The sequence below is a fragment of the Limulus polyphemus genome, unplaced genomic scaffold (assembly GCF_000517525.1).
Source record: "Limulus polyphemus unplaced genomic scaffold, Limulus_polyphemus-2.1.2 Scaffold1596, whole genome shotgun sequence".
NCBI classification, from domain to species: Eukaryota; Metazoa; Arthropoda; class Merostomata; order Xiphosura; family Limulidae; genus Limulus; species Limulus polyphemus.
In genome coordinates, this window is record NW_013667206.1 from 122,957 (window position 1) to 143,415 (window position 20,459).

General features: G+C 36.0%; 1 protein-coding gene across 3 annotated transcripts in view; it reads right to left on the reverse strand.

Annotated features, from left to right (window-relative positions):
- LOC106464241 (homeobox protein prospero-like) overlaps window positions 1–20,459 on the reverse strand; it is a 101,923-nt gene that overhangs the window by 52,493 nt on the left and 28,971 nt on the right. The gene's annotated exons all lie outside the window — the stretch shown is intronic.

Sequence of the window (20,459 nt, forward strand, 5' to 3'; positions counted from 1 at the left end):
TTTGTTTGTATTCAATTTCGCGCAATGCTACATGAGGGCTATCTGCGCTAGCCGTCCCTAATTTAGCAGTGTAAGGCTAGAGGGATGGTACTTAGTCATCACCACCCATCGCCAACTCTTGGGCCACTCTTTTACCAACAGAAAGTGGTATTGACCGTCACATTATAACGCCCCTACGGCTGAAAGGGCGAGCATGTTTGGTGGGACTGGGATTCGAACCCGCGACCCTCAGATTGCGAGTAAAACGCCCTAACTAACTGGCCATGCCGGGCCAAAGGTAGACGAATCACCTATGTTTTTAGGTTGACCTAATGCTTTGTTTGTTTTTTTTCGAGCAAAGCCATATTAGGCTATCTACTGTGTCTACCGCGGGGAATCAAACCCAGGATTTTAGCATTGTAAGTCCGTGAATTTACCGCTGTCCTACAGGGGGACTTGACATGATGGAAAAAAAAAAGATAAAATATCAACGCAATACATCCCTCCGAAAACGGGTTTACATGGGCATGGCGCAGGGTGGGGGTTGGATAGTCGAATACAAACGACCACACTTCACTTTTAACCTCAACCGCATTTTGATGGTCAAAGAAAATTAATTCTAGTGTTGCGAAAGCTGTCGAAAATAATAACCTTTTTCGTTTGCTAATATGTTTCTTCAATCTGACATGAACCTTTCTATGGACCATGTACTAGACTTCAATTGACTTCGCATGGCATATCTAGGCCTATTTGTATTACTCATTTCACAATTTACCCCTCCCCTGAAAAAATACTGGCGAAACCCATGGTTTGTGTCCGAATTGTGTGAAATAAAATAACTTTTTAGTTGTTTGTGAAAAACAAGATAATACACCAGTTTGAATTTGCTCAGAAATGACCATTAACTAGTACTACCTTTCTTCCGATTACAGCTTTCTTCTTACACCATTGGCAACCAAAGGGCCCTCCAGTTGTATTAAACACAATATTAAAAAGAACGCAGGCTGTTGAGCGGGCAGGCCAGGTTGGCTTTACACTGTACACAAGTACTTCTGCTTTCAGGGCTGTCTGTTTGTCTCAGCGTCTGGCAGACGGCCGCAGGGTAACAGCTGGAACTTGCGTAAATAGAAAGATACATGTGAGTAACGGTGGTAATGACTTGAGACGACGGCCACGTGCCTAAAGCCGCGGAAACCGTTAGCCTTATTGTGTTTTACCTATAGTTAGAGAGCTTTGCAAAGTAGTTATGCTATCCCCCCCCCCTATTCATATACATTAAGGTGGGTGAGCAAGCGCACGTGCTTGCTTATGGGTGGGAGTAAAAGATGGTGGTAGGAACTGCCATTACGAAGACATTGACAGTTGTATGAAGCAGTTTTTTTACACGTATCTGTTCATAAATTTTATTCGATTTTCCTAACTTGAGATAATTAGCTCAACTAAACGAAAATACACCAAGCAGATCGAAATAAATGGGTAACTAAACAGATTAGCGCCTCTGGTGGTTAGTGATATCATTGGATAAATCTACGTAACAAGCTCAAAAAGAGCCGCAATTGTAACTGGTGACGTTCAGAACCATTCAGTTGCATGAAAAGTAAAATTTTATAAGAAATTATTATCAATTTCACGGACATTCTAATAACCATAAGTAACACCATTTAATTATAAACTTGTATGAATGAAATTAATTGCGTAAAAGTGAAATTTTAGGTTTGTCGTTGTTTTATGTTGTGTGTATAAACTGTATTTTACAAGATTTGTTTTAAGCATGAAATTCTGTATCTAAACATTTAAGAAGCTATTCATCCTACATTCTGCATCTCAGGCAAGATGTAGAAAATGGCCTAAGAAGAACTTTGAAAAACTTGAAATCATGATAATAGGTTACAATTTTTAAGCAATGCGTTGTTTTGCTTAAACTAAGGTATCGATAACATTTTGGATTTGGAAGATTTACGTTGCCGTCTTACTACACATGTGCCCAAAGACTGTAAATAAAATGCATTTTACTTTTATTGTAAGTAGAAGATAAATATTGCAAAGAATAAATATATCTATCGATCTTACAAGAGTCAGGGTTAAGGGTAGTTTATGTTGTTGGGTGTGAGCTGCTACAAATTCTCTTTTGTTTGTTCGTTTTGTTGTTAACCCCAAAGCTAATAATATATTGGCCAACAACGATTTATAAGCACAACGAAGTGGTTTATTTTGGGTGGGAAAGTAATTGGCCAACAACGATTTATAAGCACAACGAAGTGGTTTATTTTGAGGGGAACGTAATTACCCAACGACGATTTATAAGCACAATGAAGTGGTTTATTTTGAGGGATACGTAATTTGCCAACAACGATTTATAAGCACAATCAAGTGGTTTACTTTAGGGGGAACGTAAATGTTTCGACAAAAATTGGTCTGTCTTCTTTATACTTGAAGAAGACAGATCAATGATCTGTTAAAACATGTAGTATTTTCCCTCCCAAAATAAATCACTTCACTATGTTTATAAGTCATTCTTTGCCAATTTATTGTTAAATTAGCATAATGTGCTTCCATATACTAACACAAAGCTACACAATGGGCTATCTTACCATAGTGGGTATTGAAACCCGATTTTTAGCGTTATAAGCTCGTAGGCTTGTCTCTGATCCACCGAAGGGCAACATATTTTGATTTGGCCCTTGAAACAAGAAACGACTGATTTTTTGTGTGGTTTGTAAATAATAACATATTTAACAATTTTATTTAAATTTAGTTTCATTAATATTATTGGTTAAAATATTTATAATTATTTTTAATATTATTATTATATTTTGATTACCTCTGCACTTATGCAAATTATCTGGCCTTGTTATATTAGTGTACAAACATATAGTTAACTTAAATCTCATAATCTGATCTCGAACGTCAAGAAATAATATTACGATTATGGCCGACAGTAATTATTAATAGCAAGGGTACGCACCCAGCTGATAAGCATCATGGATTTTAGTGTTCTTGTGTATCTATTTATGACATTATATATATATACGTCTTGTTTCATGAAATTGGCTTTATGAATTTATAAAATGCTGTTTAATTTTAATCTTTCATTCTCTGTATATAGTTCACTTTTGATCAAAAGTTACTGACAATGCGTCATAACATTATATTTTCAACCACAATTAAATACACAAAACCGCCTTCGCAATGACATATTAAATACACCATTATTCACACTTACAATTAAAGCAATGAGCATACAAAGACCTCGTAATTAGATACGAAATAAATAAGATTTTCAACCACACTTCTAAGAAATTCGCAAGTTGTTCTAAGACCTATGACGTTATCATAGTAACAACATGTGCCAGATTCCTGGTTTCACTATTTAAGTAACGTATTTTTATCTTCAAGATATATATCACATCACAATTATCACTATTCGTAGATAACATTCACGTCCTCTGAGTGTTATCTCAAACATTTTCTTACAATGCACGGGGAATCCAGAGCAACTTGACAACCTTTGACATTTTTTGGTCCGATAAAAACCACTTAGAATATAATTTTTCTGTGAAGTATTTGGGTGGGAGGCTTAAACACTGTGTGGGACTGCGCAGTTGTTATTGTACATACTCAAGAAAGTTTGTTCATCTCTATAAAGCTAGAACAATCTGTTGAAAACTACCTGTAATAAAGTGAAAATAAAAAAACGAATTTTTAATATATTGAACAAAGTAATGTCAGATACTTAGAATACGGCAGTTTCTGTACGTTATAACCTTAATAAAAATTGTTAAATATTTTCAGATCATAATGCCCCTTAGTGACACAGCGGTATGTCTGAGACTTATACCATAAGAAACCGTGTTTCGATACTAGTGGTGGGCAGAGCACAGATATTCCTTTGTGTACCTTGCGCTTAACAACAACAACAGCGGATCATAATTTCTGTTATTTTCTGTGTCTTGTCAGTAACTATTCTTGAAATATATATAAGGTTTTCCCCATAACTGTGCACAAATAACATTTGTTGGAAACGTATGAAGAGACATTTGATTTCCTAAATTTCGGTCATGCTTTTCATCACATTACGCATATAGAAGCACCTATCTTTCAGATTGAGTCAGATGACGGAAAAAAGAGGAAATTCCCAGCATTGTTTTCGAAGGAAAACGTTCCAGCTGTGAACAATGAAAACAGCGGATAAAGGAAACTGCTGGGAGAAGCTGTGTTTAACAAACATGCTCTATTAAGTCCGACAGCCGGCTTACTTATTACCTATTCTATCTGTGATCAAACAAAGGAGAGGAAATCAACTTACACACTAGTTCTATCCCCTCCTCCACCCCTTTTCTCGATGTTCAACAAATAAACTCAAGCGTTTCATTAGCAAGGGAAAGTGGGGGGATAAACCTTTCCTTTTACCTGTAATACCCATCTGTCCAATAGCGACTTTTTAAACATAAAGTAACTCTAGTTTGAAAGGTACAACAAATGAACAATCTTCCGTTCTCCAGTCAAGCTCGGAGTTCTGGTGGCGACTCAGACTTTTAGAGAGGTTTACTCTGATATTTTCTAGCCAGGATTGAAGCACGTTATTTTGTGAACATTCAGAGCTCGGCAAAGCTATAAAAACTGGTTTTTGGTAGATGTCACTATGACTAATATAGCGTGGCGGAGGTGTAAAACTTGTAGTGTAAGAAACAACTACGTAATATTAAGCATGTGCACATGGGATTACATGTTTAATTTGTTCTTTCAGACCAAGTTATGGTAAAGACCTTAATCCAGCTTGAAATTACTAGTATAAAACAAAAACAGCAACAACATACTATTAAGCACGCGCATATGGTATTCTGTGTTTTATTAGTTGTTTCAGACCAAACTATCGGAAAGACACCAATCAAGTTTCAAACAGACAACTACACGGTTCGTGTCAAATTGTTCAAAAGTTTTGAAAACGTAAAGCGCCACCTGCCTTATTGTAGAGCTTAATTCATGTGTAAATGCTTTAGACCATGAAACAAATGGATATGGTCTCGTGGTTAATGTTCCCGGACTGTAAATCCCAGGGTTCAAGGTTCACGACCCGTTGCCGCACAGATGTGATCCGCATTTGAGGTTAAAGGTGCGTTATGACAGCGACGGTCAAATCCCACTATTTGGTCAGAAAAAAAAGTATCCCAAAAGTTGAGTAGCTGCCCTTCTCTCCAGTGTATCAGTTCAAAATTAGGGACCATATGTACAGATATAGCTTTTGTGCGAAAACCAAACAAACAAAAATATTTTCTGTCTCACCATATATTCGATTGCCTCTCCGGTAGTCAAGCAGGAGACATTTACTTCAGCCTTTGCATGTTACAACAACACGTGCATTCATGATGACCTATTAACTGAAACCTAAACCTTTTCCTAGCATAACCTTTGTTCACTTTCTCCTTGTTCTATGTCTCTGTAAAAGAGGGTATGCTTACGCGTGGTCGTGAACCATTTGAGGAACATAGTTTTAAACCTCGAAAACACAATGATTATCATAATCGTATATAATCATAGAAATCTGAAACATTAACACATAAAATGATTAACTCGTATAACTATATTATACATATATTTTGAAAAGAGGAAACTATATTACTGAAAAGCGACGATAGTAACAGAGGCTTGGATAACCATTCTTTTCAGTTTTTCTACTGAAAAGAATCTTTATAATCATATAACAAAAGCTCGTGAAACATTTTCAGCGTGTGTTTATTTCTTTATTCGCCTTGTCGTTCTTTACAGGTTATGGAAGACAAAGCCACTATTAGTAAAGAAACAGTAGGGACAGTTAAAAGTAAAGAACAGGATTGTTTTTCTGATAAACAGATCTGGAAACTCTAATTGCTTTGGGAACAAACCAGAAAAAAAAAGTGCAACTGCTATTTTTAAGCAGCAAGTTACGTTTTCAGCGTGAAAAACGATTCACTAAACACCGGAAACACGATTATGCGATACAATTTGTGAAAAGGATCCGCCACTACGCCATTCGTATAAGTCGCTAAAGTTACCTAGAAACACCACGTCAAACCCTTAGATGTATATAAATAAACCAGCAAACATTCTAATTCGAAGTAACCGTTTTTTGTTTTGTTTTTGTTGTTGTTTTTCTTTGCGTGTAACTGGCATCTATCCCAAGCATATAAACCAACTGTACAAACATTTGTTTTATTTGTACAGCCAAGAAAATATATTTTCGCATCATATACCAATTTCTGGAATATTTGCTTTAAGTTAACATGTACGTTGTGCTCTTGTTGTGCACAATGTTGGATGTCTGTTATGTTAACATAATATATATATATATCTTTCTGAAATGGGTGGATTGTAGGCCCAAGTTCAGCTCAAAATTACAAAAAAATCGAATCTCTACATCTTATTAACAGAATTTATATAGTAAGACAGACAACTGGAAAATAACTTTTAACTTATCCCCCCCTCACGTACGTAAAAATCCATAATTAATGATTTATGAATAAAATACTTAAAGATGGCAGCACCTATATGAGTTCCTAACAGTCGTAGCACCATAGGTACCAAAATACTTTTATAAAAAAAGCATTAAAGATGTAAACCATGAGGTTAGTTACAGAATCAAGAAATATCAAAAAGAACTGGAGACGAACTCCGAGGTGGCAAATCAAAACATTGCTTTGTAAGTAGAAAACAGTAGCAACCTCGCTATAGGTTCTATATTTACAACATCAGTAGTTAAACTGCACTTCAATTTATTTATCAGCTTGTGACCAAGAATGATGCAAAGCTATAGTTAAACTAAATCATGAGGTCTTTAAAGAAGAAGAAGAAGAAGAAAAAAGAACGTTAGACATCACGTGCAAAACTGCACAATGGGCTATCTGCGCTGTGGCTATCGCAGGGACTGGGCTTATCGCTGAGCCACCGGGGGGGGGGGGAATTGAAATGAGTAAACGTGTAAAATTATATACAAACTTTGTCTTTAAAAAAACAATGTATAAAAAAAAGTAACATAATGGGTTAGCGAAACGACTTCAGGATACTGAAATCATCCCCAAAGCTCGAGCGGTTTCTTAGAGTAAACTCTTCTTCTTCCGATCCTGAAGATAATTAATCTGCTTTTATAGAACGCTAGAGCTTCTGGATCTACAAGAGGAAGGCCCCGTTGTAGTACACGCTTCCTTTTAGAAAGATTGAATATGATCAACACTTAAAAGTACATAAGAAAAAAGTCAGTGCCCAGTAAGTAACCCTTTTATTTAATACAATTCACTAAACCAGTTATAATAATATATACACAAATTATTATAATCACCTATAGAGGGCGCTGATACACCACCACCACTTCTTACTTTTAATACTTCCTGTTAGACCGGGACGTTATATAAAATTGTTTGGGCGGTGTCGTTAGAAAAAATTCACATTCTTTTAGAATTTCCCTAATAAATAAAAAAGTATGTGATACAAACACAGCCTGCGGCCTAATTAGACGCATAAATTATAACTGTTTGATACAGACAAGCTGGATATTAAATATTTAACAACCAGTCACTTACCTGAACACAAACACCGTTCACAGTTGTTGCAACATTTTTTCGAGACTTCCAATTTCGCGTGAATCCAACGAACAAAGCTAAGGGTGTGGGCTTCATTTTATGATGCTCGCCCTTAAAATGCGATCAAAGATCAATTCACAGAAATAACAGAAGTTATTGGAAAGTAAAGTCGTTTTCGCAAACTTATCAAATGGTAAAAAAAAATAATAATAATCTAACAATAAATAGATACGATGCAGCTGTAAGAATTGTACGACACAGCTATCAGGTATCATATTTAAATCCAGCACTTGTGGCATGACGAAATTCAAACCTTACCTAATGTTTGAGACAATTAAGATCTAAACAATTTATTTTTAATTTAAAACAAAAACAACAAAAAATCGGTATAGGACTTAATAAAATTAAAGTAATAGTTACTCTTCTCAATGTACTGGGTGAGGTCTGGTGGTTAATGTGTTTGAACTATAAATGACGGTTCATGTCCCGTTGTCGCAAAAACGCTCTCAGCCTTTTGGAGCCGTGGGCGCGTTATAAGAGTGATGGTAAAATCCCACTATAAGATCAGAAAAGAATAACCTATGAATTCACAGTGGGTGCGGTTGACTAGCTGCCTTTTCTTCAGCCTATCAGGTCCAAATTAGAGACGGTTACTCACAGGTCGTCTCTGTGTAGCCTTGTGAGAAAATTCTAAGCAACACCAACAAACAAGCTTGTGATTCTTAAACTCCTTTCTCAGTTCAAAATATAATAAGATTTAGCTACAAACGTAGGATAATTCTAAAAAATAATGTTACACTGCGTTTTTGAAGAAATGAGATTGTAATTTCAATTTAGAGTAACTCATTTCAGAGTAATTATGTCACGCTGTAATGTAAATAAAAATGCCTCATTATCTGATTTAGATAGCTACAGTATCGCGTGCTTTCTCATTTTTCTGTTAAAATTTTTAAACCAGCCACACGTAACTAGCTCAACATATTATAATAGAATTAAATACGATGTATAAGATAGCGGAGTGAAACTGGATACAGCAATAATTTACTGGCGCAATATTAATGCTCTGTCAATAAATTCATTTACATATTCGTTACAAACGTACAAGAAGTTAAAATGTATACATGGGCAGTCGATGGTTTTTGCTAACTTTTCAAGTAAATCATATTCACTCGAAACAATATGAAAAAGATCTCCGATAAACAAGGCTGTAAGGTTAATCACCTTTTTACACCTCCAATTGTTAATCAAATAACAAAACTACTGAAACACCTGTAACAACTCAAATTTACGTGTGCGCGCGTGACCCCACATTTCTCTTAGCCACTTGGTAGTGACGTCAACTTAGATCAAACAAGCAGATGTCAGTGCCCTACACTAACAGTGTGCTGTAAAAATCTAAAATCTGAAACCAGCCTCCTTGTGCAAATTGGAAACACGGCTCATTTGACATGACTCAACGTGATAATGTATCTTTACTTTTGTTTAAACCTCCAGATATAGCTTTAAAGTAAAATTATAACTGTCACTGAAAGAATTAGGGACCAGCATTTAGAAGGATTATCCCTTCTTCATCAGAGCCTAAAAACGAAGTGTTTGTTTATTTGTTTGTTTGTTTGGTATTAAGCACAAACTACACAATGGGCTATCTATCTGTTCTAGCGCTGTAAGTCAGCAGACATACCGTTGTTCCACAGAAGGGCAAAAAGAGGTGGAGAATGGACCAAACTATTATATTACTACAGCCTTTGGAATTCTTAGGAGCACTGATTTCCCCTAAGAGTTATCTGGTCGAACCCGCAGAAGAACGTGAGGTTCCAGCAGTTTGGTTTGGTTTGTTTTGAATTTCGTGCAAAGCTACACGAGGGATATCTGCGCTAGCCGTCCCTAATTTAGCAGTGTAAGACTAGAGGGAAGGCAGCTAGTCATCATCACCCACCGCCAAAAATTGGGCTACTCTTTTACGAACGAATAGTGGGATTGACCGTCACATTATAATGCCCCCACGGCTGAAAGGGCGAGCATGTTTGGTGGGATGGGGATTCGAACCCGCGACCCTCAGATTGCGAGTCGAGCGCCCTACCCACTTGGCCATGCCGGGGGTAGGTGCGAGCAGAAAATATTATTCAAAATTAAAATGAATTTTCTTGATTGACTCAAGTTAGCTTGTTAGGTTTGTTTTGAATGTAGCGCAAAGCTACACAAGGACTATTTGCGCTAGCCGTCCATAATTTAACAGTGATAGATTAGAAAGAAGGCAGCTAGTCATCACCAGCCACCGCCAACTCTTGGGCCTACTCTGTTACTAAAAAACTCAGGTTAGCAAATAGAAAGATTGGACACCATATAAAACAGTGAAATAACCTTTATTAGAAACCAAGTACAGTCAAAAGTAGTGTATTTACAAAGGATAGTGTTTTTACTAGAACTTCTAGAGGTCTCTGAGAAGAATAATATAAATCTACAAATGTGATCGAGGCTCAGAAAACACTGTTGGTCATGCTTATCGAAAAATAAGAAAGTACAGTGTATGTATTTCCAAGGTATCTCCTGACCCAGTAATGAAGAATATCACTGTTTACTTTTATATACTATGTTCAACTTCACAGCAATTTTTTTTTCCACGAGAAGGCACAATGACACTATAGGTGAATGATACAGAACAATAGGTAATTATAACGAAAGAAACTTAGCCACTTCCTTGACGAATACTTTTCATTAAACTTGCATTCACTTATGGACATGAACAGGGTGTTTCTGCATACTATATCTTTTAATTCATTTTTTAATCGATGTTATTTTACTGAAAATGGAGAATGGGTATTTAAAGTTTTTAATAATAAAATTGTAAAATAACTAAGAATTTTGATTTGCAGTTATTCATGCTTCAACATAAAAATCTTAATAAGTTTTAAGAAGTCAGATAATCAAATACAAAGTCTGCGGTTTTTCGATAACTTTTGTGAAATTACTAAATAAAAATTCTAAAGCTAAATCAATGTATATTATTTTTCACTATTTACACAGACTGTAAAAAAAATAATTTAATGTAACCATATTATATATTTTTAAAGTAAAAAAATGCGGAAAGTTATTGTTAAGTAGGTCTTGCTAGAGAGAGCTATATTTTAGAATCTGAAGAGTATTCTTGAAGACACGAAAATGATATTTATTCTTTTATTTATGTGTGTTTTATTTAATTGTTTTAACTTAACAGTAACAAAGAGATTCAAAAATAAACAAAGATATGTTTACATTGTTTAATTTTTATCAATTACTTCTCTGGACAAAATGTTTTTATTCACAGTTCTAGACTTAAGGAGAGAGGATTCACTCTCCTGAAAGGTTTCATAACGGAATTTTTCCGATTAATACGTTATTACGTGGCCCGTTGCTCATAGCAGGAGGTATGGACCAGTTCGGTCGCCTCAGACACTGACGAAAACAGACTTACGTCAGTTTTCTTTCAGTGCTTTCTGATTTGCATAATCTATACACATAAGACACTTCTTAAAATCAGAACATACGAGCTTGAGTCAATATTTCCACCATAAAGAAAATTATTAAAAGTTGTAGGTGAAAACTGAAAGCAACACAAAGGATTTTCTGCGCTAACCTAAGACCCAAAACTAAGGAGAAGATTTTCGCGACGACGCGCCACGAACCACAATCCCAGAACACTAACTGCTAAGCCACGCTATTCCTGAAAAGTAAGAACAGATTTAATTTATAGAGCTGAAGATTAATGTGGAAAGTACAGAATCGCTAAACAACAACAAAAGTAGATGTGTGTGTGTGTGTGTCTTTTGTTTGTTTGAAGTTAAGCACAAAGCTACACAAAACATTATCTGTGATCTTGTACCCGGGGGGGGGGGCGTGTATATCTCATAACAGATTTTCATACCTTCCTGCTGGGGTTTGACTGAATGAAATGGCCGCTCTTAAACACGCAGGTCTCCCTTCCCCCATTCCCACCGCCAATCACCGCCATCACCACCCACCGCCAACTCTTGGGCTATTCTTTCACCAACGAATAGTGGGATTGACCGTCACATTATAACGCCGCCACGGCTGAAAGGGCGAGCATGTTTAGTGGGACGGGGATTCGAACCCGCGACCCTCAGATTGCAAGTCGAGTGCCTTATCCACCTGGCCATGCCGGGCCTTCACGTATGAACTTTTAGCTCACAAATTGCGTATTTTGTATGCAGTGTCGCCGTCTTTTGTAAGGAAGCTACTCGCACGTATTGTTGTCGCGTGCATATTAAATATATTCAATCATACGTTACGCAGAATTTAAACAGTCAATTTTCGTTCGAATAATTTCTTAATTACAAGCAACAATTTGTACAAAACCTTATTTTCTACATTTTTTTTTGATTCTGTAATATCATGAACCTGTGTGAAATAATAGGTTTTACTTAGGTTGTTCAGATCTTCAGAGCGATACCCTACGTTTATCCATAATACCGTTGTGGCGTTAAGTTTCTTTGGTTTGTTTTTAATTTCGCGCAAAGCTCCACGAGGGCTATCTGCTCTAGCCGTCCCTAATTAAGCAGTGAAAGACTAGGGGGAAGGCAGCTAATCATCATCACCCACCGTCAACTCTTGGGCTACTCTTTTACCAACAAATAGTGATCGTAACATTATAACGCCCCCACGGCTGAAAGGGGGAACATGTTTGATGGGACGGGAATTCGAACCCGCGACCCTCAGATTGCGAGTCAAGGTTCTTAATCACCTGGCCACGTGGCGTTAAGATCAAGTAACTTTGTAAAAGTAGGCCTAGAATTTTCTAGATGACTTGACGAAAATTTAGTAATTTTGCGAAGTATCTAGAAACAAGGCTACATTATATATATATATACCGAAGTCAGTGTTTTGCTTTCAGCGAGAAGTGAATAATGAGAGTGTCAGTCAATCAGTTTTATTCCACTGAAATATTTAGTTTTAGGGAAATATTTAGATCAGTGTTAGTTATCGTATGTATATATTTAGTTATTTGCCCGACTAGCAGTGAAATTGCATAAGTAAATTTACTTTTTTTTTAATCTTACTCGTGGTATTTCAGTTTATGCGTCATATGTAAAGTTTCTTAGGCTTACAAGTAACCAGTTACAACAGCGTACAACTAAAAGCAGCTTCAAAAGACGTTAATAGAGAAATAAATTTGTTATTATTAAATGGAGTGGACTTGACCTCACTTTCACCTTATAATTTAAAAGAACTCGCCCATCGAAAGAACGATGTTAGAACAATACATTCTGCTTTAAGATGTATATATATATAGCACATACGTCAGATTTGTATATTTCTATGTACTTTTGTAATCCAATTAGTTTCGTGTTTCTCTGTTAAAACAGAAGCCATATGAACATAGAGGTGCATAATAATGTTTACGTTTCAGATTTAAAAAATCGTTGTTTAACGCATCGTAAGTACAGAGCAAATATATATATATGTGTGTGTGTGGTTAAATATATGTGACATTAACGTTAAGTGTGTATTTTGTGACGTATGTGTCATTTTGCTATGGATTATCAGATACTAATAATAAAATACAACGCTTTAATAAATCAGTTTTATCTTTGATATATATTTATTCTGGACTTTTGTAAGTAGGAATAAGTAGGACCTGACGCAGGCTAATGGCTAGCATGTTCGAACTGTGAATTCGGGGATTTATGGTTCGCGACCCGTTGCTGCACACACAAAAAAAGGACTTCTCACAGACTCGAATCTCATTACTTGATCAAACAAGAGTTAGGGGTGGGTGCTGTTGGTTGCTTTCTCTCTCTAGTCTATCAGTTCAAAATTAGGGAAACTATGCGCAGACAGCCCGTTTGTAGCCTTACGCGAAAATCTGAAACATACTTTTGTAAATAATTATATTGTGGAGAGAAATCAAGTAATGACAGAAAAATTCTACTCAAGTTCGAAAACACGGCGACATCAGCTTCCACGCTCGGTATAGAAAACTATAATAAGGAAATATCTATTTATAGGTGGAAGACATAAAAGAAATGAGTACAGGCATATCAGAGAATTATAAAATATACAAAGAAGGAAGAAAGTTAAGATAAACACATATGAGAGAATTGTAAAACAAACAAAGAAGGAACAAAGATCTTGTAGGCAAGATAAATACATATAAGATAATTGTGAAATAAACAAAGAAGGAACACGCATTACCGAAATAAGGTCAATAATTGCTTGTTTGTAAGTAAGCACAAAGCTACACAATGGGCTATCTGTGCTCTGCCCACCACGGGTATCGAAACTCGGATTCTAGCGTTGTAAGTCCGCAGACATACCGCTGTGCCACTGGGGGGGGCAAAAACGTTATTTGTTTGTTCGTTTAAAGTTAAGCACAAAGCTACACAATAGGCTATCCGTGCTCTGCCCACCACGGGTATCGAAACCCGGTTTCTAGTGTTGTAAGTCCGCAGACATACCGCTGTGCCACTGGGGGGCAAACACGTTATTTTCCTAATCTTTTACTTTTAATAAATGGCGATGTAAAATAACGACAATAAAAATGTTTTGTAGGTCAACTAATTCTGTTTATCTTAGCCTAACATATCTTCGTTCTTTCTTTGTTTATTTTACAATGATCTTATATGTGTTTATCTTAGCCTAATAGAGCTTTCTTCCTTCTTTGTTTATTTTACAATGATCTTATATGTGTTTATCTTAGCCTAATAGAGCTTTCTTCCTTCTTTGTTTATTTTACAATGATCTTATATGTGTTTATCTTAGCCTAATAGAGCTTTCTTCCTTCTTTGTTTATTTTACAATTATTTGATATGTGTTTATCTTAGCCTGATAGATCTTTGTTACTTTTTTGTTTATTTTACAATTCTCTCATATGTGTTTATTTTGCCTAAAAGATCTTCGTTCCTTCTTTGTTTATTTTATAATTATTTCTTATGTGTTTATATTAGCTTTGTTCCTTCTTTTTTATTTTATAATTCTCTCTCTTATGTGCTTATCTTAGATTTGTTTATTTTAAAATTATCTTATATCAAGAGATAAGTCCACTTCCATTCCTATCTTGTTTGGTTCCTTTTTTCAAGTTCAGTAGCCAGCTCTACATAGCTTTTTTATTTAGCCATATTTTTATCCTGATACTTGTTTGTTTACTTTTTATAAAATGGCGTACGTGGGTTACTAGATTATAGTGTATTCTAAAGCTTTATAAATTGTACATAGAACAATAATAAAATAGGTAGTCAAATATCGTGAAGACTGTTTTCCTGTATTAAACTATGATAAACTTACAGTTACTGCTAGAGCTAAGTAGGTGCTAGGCCTATTAAAGAAATATGATGATGAACGAAAATACGAAATCTCAGTTTTTGGCTACTCGCGGGTTTTCCCAGAACTGTTGGGCATACATTAAATTACCATAAGTTTGATGCTTTTACTTGGAAGGGCCCGGCATGGCCAGGTGGATAAGGCGCTCGACTCGCAGTCTGAGGGTCGCGGGTTCGAATCCCAGTCCCACTAAACATGCTCGCCCCTTCAGCCGTAGGGGCGTTATAATGTGACGGTCAATCCCACTATTCGTTGGTAAAAGAATACCCAAGAGTTGGCGGTGGGTGGTGATGACTAGCTGCCTTCCCTCTAGTCTTACATTGCTAACTTAGGGACGGCTAGCGCAGATAGCCCTCGTGTAGCTTTGCGCGAAATTCAAAAACAAACAAACAAACAATTACTTGGAAGTGCAATATTTTTGTGCCACAGTACGTAAATATTAGTTGAAACACTATTTCCAGTTCCTCTGCGACCAGTAGAATGCTTTAGAGGATTGTTTTCATTTTCAAAAACGTCACGCCTATATTCGGATATCATTCTGCTAAGTTTTATACATTTAACACAAACTTTAAGGCTTGTCTTAACCGCTCCATTATTTTATTTTCAGTGCTTTGTAAAAGTACTATCTACAGTGTATGTATATTGATGATGACGATTTTAACAGGTCTAGCTTATTCACGAAAGATATCACATTGTCGGAGAATGCGCTAGCTCTCCCTGTGTCGGGATGGTACGGACGTCTGTATGAAAGCAATACAAAAGACATCTGGATTTTCTTCTCTACAGATCATCAGAAGTTATATGGCACAGTGGCTCTATCTCCGGTGTATATGCCGCTTTTCAGCTATCCAGAGCGTCCCAAAGTCGTGTGTAACTAACCCTCTCAAACCCTTCTCTGACCTCATGAAGAACCAGAAACAATGCTTCAATATACAACTTTTAAATTTACAATATTTACATATTTTGTGCTCATGTTTTTGAGCGTATAAAACTGTTCAAATTTGTTTTAAATGCTTGGAAGAATACACAGTTTACCCTATATTGGCCATTATGTGTATTAATACAAATCTTATGTATTTTGACCTTTTGTACAATGATTTTGCGGTTTACACGTGTCTATATTACTACACTGGACCGTCCTTCATATTGAACATAATTTTGCTACTTAGCTCAAACATGAATTGTTACTGAATATATTTTCCCCCTGTGGAGTATTTGTAAAAAAGTGATATTTTACCTGGACCAATCCAAAGAGTTCTAGTCTCAAACATACAGCTTTCAAGAAGGAGATATAAAACATTGAAAGCAAAATCACGGGAAAAAACTGCCGTAGTGAGGAAGGAGTTAAAATTAGTATGAGAAAAACTGAAATTGCTGATAGTGGTTCCGCGTGCATTCTGTGGCGCGTGGAGCTACATTCATATCATAACTTTTTTTGATGAGTTCTTGATTTCTGAAAAAGACTTTTGAAGATTTATGCATTTCGAAGACAGCACAAGTCGTTGGTAGAGATATCTTTAAATCACAATAACAATTTGAGCGAAAAATGTCCGGCTACCGGTCAAGAGGAATATCGCCAATTATAGTTCAGCCGTAAGCCTTGCAAAATTGATTAAGAGTGTAAAGACCATTTTTAAAGATAGAGCGATTCTAGAAGTAAAAATTCTTTCATTTTTTTTTGACAACATTCCGATTTGTTCTTTTATCTATGTAAAGAGTTTTAAAGCACGACAACTAGTATTGACAAATCTTGGTAGCACAAATGGCTAATCGGAGAACAACATTAGAACAATATAATTTTATACACAGTTTTATATCGTAAGCACGTGGTCACTCACCTTTATTGCTATGTAACAAATAAGATAAAATACAATACCAACAACAACAAAACATACCTCGGATTGTTGAAGTTAGTTAAAACGCCCCCAGTAGCACAGCGGTATGTCTGCGGACTTACAACGCTAGAATCCGAGTTTCGATACCCGTGGTGGGCAGAGCACAGATAGCCAATGTGAAGCTTTGTGCTTAATTACAAACAAACAAGTTAGTTAAATACCTGAAATTTCATATTACAAAAAATAGAATATCAAAAGTGGTCATCTTATTGGTAAGTTGATCAACCTTTATACTTACTTATCTATGGTTTCTGCTTTTCTATCAACAAATATGACATTTGTTTTACTGAGAAAAGGGTGGGCGTTCGTTAGGTAATCCATGTAGTGTTTTGCTGTAGCATCTTTTTCAGTATTTCCTAAAGTAACTTTCCTGATACGTTCTTTAAGTCTGTCATTTAAAAGACGTCCAATGTATTTTGCCCATGGAGTATATGATGTTTTATATGATTTTGAGTGCAGTAATGTTACTAGGTTGAATAATTTTGGCAAATAATGAACGGGATTTTACACAAGTTGGCACACGGATTTCAAACTAAATGGAGGTGTTTTAAAAACTATTTCAGGACCAATAATGAAAACTTTGTAAGTTACTTAGGTGTTACAATGTAGCACAATAGATGTTTTTTTGTTTGTTTTTCGAAATTGCACAAATTTTGGCCGAATTTACTGTGGCATAAAAATATCTGTTGAACTGGGCGTAAGTATTGTTCACAGTTTGGTGTATTGGTAGTCATTCTAGCTTAAACCTATTCATAGTTACATAATAAGACGACCGATAAAAGTGGAGTTTCCTCATGTTCAACCATTATAGTCCCTGTAAAAACGACAGAATCCGCTCTCAAAACGATCCTGAATTAATTTTCTTTTCAACGGTACCAAAAATAGAAAAACAAACTTAATTTAGAGGGTGAGTAGGGGTGCTACAGGTGTGAAAGTTTCGCAGTTTGGTTTCTGGACTAGTTTGTTCGAAATTTCGCTCAGTAAAACCTTTTTTTTTTGTTTTTAATAAAGTGATCTTTTCCAACGTATTCATTCTCCAGCAAAAATATGTTGTTGTTTTTATCTCATACAGCTAGCATAATACACGGTTATTTAATAGTTGCGGAGTTTAATTGTTTTTAAGGGTCAACATCTAAATAATGAACGTTACGTCATGGTCGATTGGGAATACACCAACAAGATCATAATTTTCCGTTTTCTATCTTCCACGTCCCTTGCCCCCAATGGCACAGCGGCATGTCTGCGGATTTATAACGCTAGAAACCGGGTTTCGATAGGCGTGGTGAGCAGAGCACAGATAGCCGTTCTATAGCTTTGTGCTTAACTACAAACAAACCACCTCTAATTTTCTCTTTAAAGATAACTTTTGTTTTACTTTTTTTCTTCTCTTCCCTAACTCTCTCTCTCTCTCTTTCTTACGTTTCCTTTTTCATTGCATCTTTTCTACGTCTTTCAATGACGCCACACTATTAATTGCTCATGGAAACAGCTGTTCATTAGTTCCGTTAACTAACAGCAGAACGATTAATTTTTAGCATCTGCGAGCACTAAATTTGTCCAGAAACGGCAGGTGGGAGAAAGAAAATATTTCCTTTTTTAGAAAACGACTGGAAATTTAACCTCTCTTATGTGTTATAAGCACAGTATATTTTTAAACCGCTATAAATGTGTTGAACGTTAGCATAGTCGTAAATAATGATTTTTTTTTCTCACCAACAACATATTAATAAAATGTGATATACAGTTGACACGTTAACTGTGGCACTTTATATGAATATATATATATATATATCCATACATGATCAACAGTGTTTAATAATATCTTAGAGATTTTGTGTGTTCAGCTCCATGTGTAACGAGTAGAGCTGTGTGTTTTAACTTGATCTCATTGATGTAATAAATTTTACTTTTAGACCATCTTCTATGGGGTTATCATATTTGTTTGTTTTAGAGCAAAGCAGAATGGGCCATCTGCTCTATCCTCCGAAGGGAATTGAACCTGGGATTTGAGCGTTATAAGTCCGTAAACTTACCACTGTACCACCGGGGGACAGATTATCAAGAAAGAAAAACCTTCTCTTTCTACTACTGCATACAGTATTACTTAGTAACAAAATAACAATTTTACTTATTGAGACTTTATATTAAACTCATGTTTAATTTATTTTTGCGTCTGTCTTCCGTTTCAAAGACGGTTATACCAGAATAATGTAAAAATGATTTCCCCCCTTTTCGATTATTGCTTGTTTGTTTCAGAATTTTCGCGCGAAGCCACAAAAAATGGGCTACCTGCACATAGCCGTCCCTAATTTTGAGACAAGTCTTTAAGTCCTTTTGTTTGACAGAATAGTTGCATTTAACTGTCACTCTTATAGCGCACCTATGGCCCCAATGTGCGAAGCACATTTTTGCGGCAACGGAACGCGAACCATGAACCTCACCTCTTTCGTCATTTTAAAGTGAGATAACTTTCATTTAATGTTATTACATACAAACACTTTTTTGAGTCTTACAGGTTTTTAGCCAGATTTAGTCCTATAGTATTTTTAATTGTTGTTAGCTCGCGTAAGATAAGAAAACACATTCCAAAGCCGGTTGAGAACTAAAATCTTCTAGTATAACTGACTCTCGCTGATTTAGCTAGGTCAGTGTTAAAAATTAGTACACCAAGAAAGGTTCTAGAACTTTAAACAAATATCACACCAAGCAAATATTCCCACCCTATGCAAGCCTACTGAAATAACTGAGCAAATGAGTATTTTGTTCAACGCCATCATTCTTCACCAATTGAAATGTTCCCGTTAACAGTAAGTAACCCCAAAGAACGAATGAAACTGCAAAAAGCGCATCTCAAACCATTTCCCACAATGCATCAAATGAACAATATTGAGCAAACCTGATATACATGTATATATATAGACCGAAATAGTAGTTATAAGCTAAATATGGCGCGAGGTTTGTTACTGACGTGAACCAAGATGTTTTCAAATTACGCTTCAAATAAACTTAACATTCTGAGCTAATTGAGTAAGAATATATATATACATATAAGAGAATTTCATAATGACGCCGACCTTTCATCTTCTTATAGATCAGAGCACACTCAGCACTCTGTTGCTAAATGTTTAATATATATAAAAATAACCGATCAAAGACACAGACAGGAACGACACAACTGAATGTGAGCTCGCAAACTGTGTTTCGTATTTGTTTTTAAAACACCAGGGCAAGCTAAAAAAGTAAAGCCAGAGGATACAAAGAAACGGGTAAGATCGCTGTAGTGAACAATTAAAGTGGTCAATATTTTGCGCTAACCACCTTCATCAAAAGTTAACACACTTCGGTCTTCATCGAGCCCACATTCCCCTATAATGATATTAACTGTGTGATGTATATTCATATTTTCATATTCTTGTTTTATATGTAGAATGTTGTTGTTTGTTGTTTCCTTCAAGCTGTTATTTTGTGAGCCTTTCTTACTTTCTCTTCCAGTAGAATGCTGCTTCGAAACAAGCAGTAAACTGTAAACATCGGTTTTTTTAGTACAATACTGACTGATGCTGTCGTGTACGTCACATCACTGTCAGAGCTTTGGACAGATCTATCAACATCTCAAAATTCTTCCTTGACTCAACAACAACTTAGCGGACAATGAAACTAATCAATCGCTCACCCAAACATTCTGAAGGCGCGTGCAAATACGACTGACGACGAGGGG